The sequence below is a fragment of the Dipodomys spectabilis genome, unplaced genomic scaffold, assembly GCF_019054845.1.
Source record: "Dipodomys spectabilis isolate Male_0828 unplaced genomic scaffold, ASM1905484v1 ptg000567l, whole genome shotgun sequence".
Classification (NCBI taxonomy): domain Eukaryota; kingdom Metazoa; phylum Chordata; class Mammalia; order Rodentia; family Heteromyidae; genus Dipodomys; species Dipodomys spectabilis.
Genome location: NW_024871244.1, coordinates 2,434,517 through 2,436,510, shown reverse-complemented (window position 1 = coordinate 2,436,510; position 1,994 = coordinate 2,434,517). Strand labels below are relative to the sequence as shown.

Genomic DNA, 1,994 nt, shown 5'->3' with positions numbered 1-1,994 from the left:
TTTACTACAGTGCAGAGACGACTTTCCAAAAAGGCCACTCATGTGAATACTAGGGATGACGATGAGTATACCCCTCTTCATCGAGAAGCCTACAGTGGACACTTAGACATTGTCCATGAGTTGGTGGCTCAAGGCAGATATTCATGTAATAACTGAATGGCTGGACACCCCTGCACAGTACTTATACATTGAATAATACCAGAGTGGCTTCTTTATTGCATCATGATACAGATACCAATGCCCAAACTAAAGGCCTCTTGACCCCCTTGCATCTTGCTGCTGGGAATAGATATAGCAAAGATATGTTGGATCTCCTTCTGGTGAACCATTATATCAAACCAGGTCTGAAGCACAACTTGGAAGAAACTGCATTTGATATTGCCAAAAGGATAAGTACAAATTGTTCTCCTAAGTCCTAATGGTTCCGTTAAGTTTCTTAAATTTCAAAATTGCCAGTCCATCCTATGTGTCCATACAAAATATTTTCACAATACAAAGCAACAGCAAGATCTTACTTTAAAAATTCATGGATTCCATGGTATTCTTCCAAGTGAATTTCCTGACTTTGATGTCAAAATATATTCGAGTTGTTTGTATACACCTATAATGATTTCTATAGAGTTTGTGATTTTTTAATCATAAATAATTTTAATTTATCTGTTGAAATGAGTAGTAAAGAAACTAAAGATATTTCTGGTGCTTGTCTGAAAAAAGTATATTTAAAAACATATAGTATTCTGTTTGTATAATGTCCATAACCTATTTTATTCTCCCCTAGATATAATACTTTGAATTCGACATTGTTTTACAATATATAGGTTCATTAATAAATGTGTCCTTTCAGATTGCATTCCATATAGAAACAGTTTAAGATTAATTTAATTCCTAGGTCCTTATAGAATTTTATTTGTTTAGGATAAAGTGGCAATGTTATCTTATTTCAAAAGTTTTATAATGGTTATGCTATGTAAAGGCCTTTCTAAAAAGGTGAAGATTGAATGATGTCAAACTAAATTTTATTTCTATGAATTACATGTATTCTTACACTTGTATATTTGTAATCAACTTTTTAATAATTTCTTGCATCTCAAGAATGAAAAATATGCAATACTTCACAAATTTTCATATCATCCTTGTACAAGAGCCATGAAAATCTCTGTTTTGTAATTCAGGTAGACGTGCTGCTGAAGCATGTAGTATCCTGTAAATTTAAGTAGTTAATGATGCAATCTTAAGACAGGTATATATCTTTGGTTGCCTATTTATAACAAGGAAACCTTATTGTTCCCCAAATTGCTATTCATCTTATTTCTGTAAAATTCTGTGCATGGTGGAAAAAACTTATATTATTTGTTCGATTGCTCATATTTGCAATTTTTTTCATTTGAAATTGGATCATACTTTGAAGCCTTTATAGCTTGGGCCAAAGGTGATGGATTTTCAAGTACTTATTTATTAACTGATTTAGCTTTGTCGAGCTAATGGATTCAAAGTAAGCCTTGCTTAAGAGCTACTTCTAAACTTCTGCTGCTTAAAATTTCCCAAATGAGGTCTTTCTGGCACAAATGTCTCCCTGACCCTTTACCCTTGCTCCATGTAGGAACAGACCAACCAGAATCTTACCCTGACAGCATAGATTGTCTTATTGGAGCAAAACTAGTCTGTTACAAGGGATCATAGAAAGACGAACAGTTCAGACAGAACTGTTCAGACTAGAAGGTATTTTTTCAAAGTATAATTGTTTATTACACCCTAACATTTCAAAAGAAACTAAAGCCAAGAAGGTGAAAAAATTGTTCATATGTATGATTACCTAATGTCTTGGCCTGTCTACCATCCAACCAGGCAGGAATTTACACCACTGATTTTCTATCACCAAAAATATTCCATAGCTCCAGGAGAAGTCCATATGTTTCTCCTCATTATTAGGCCTTAAATTGGTAATGTTTTAATCACAGTATTTCCTCTGGCCTCTAGGCTGCATATCTTCGAAT

The 1,994-nt window shown here is 33.6% G+C and overlaps 1 pseudogene; it reads right to left on the bottom strand.

Annotated features, from left to right (window-relative positions):
• Nucleotides 1-1,096: 1,096 nt before the first annotated feature.
• Nucleotides 1,097-1,193, bottom strand: LOC122100183 (annotated as a pseudogene).
• Between the last annotated feature and the right edge of the window lie 801 nt (nucleotides 1,194-1,994).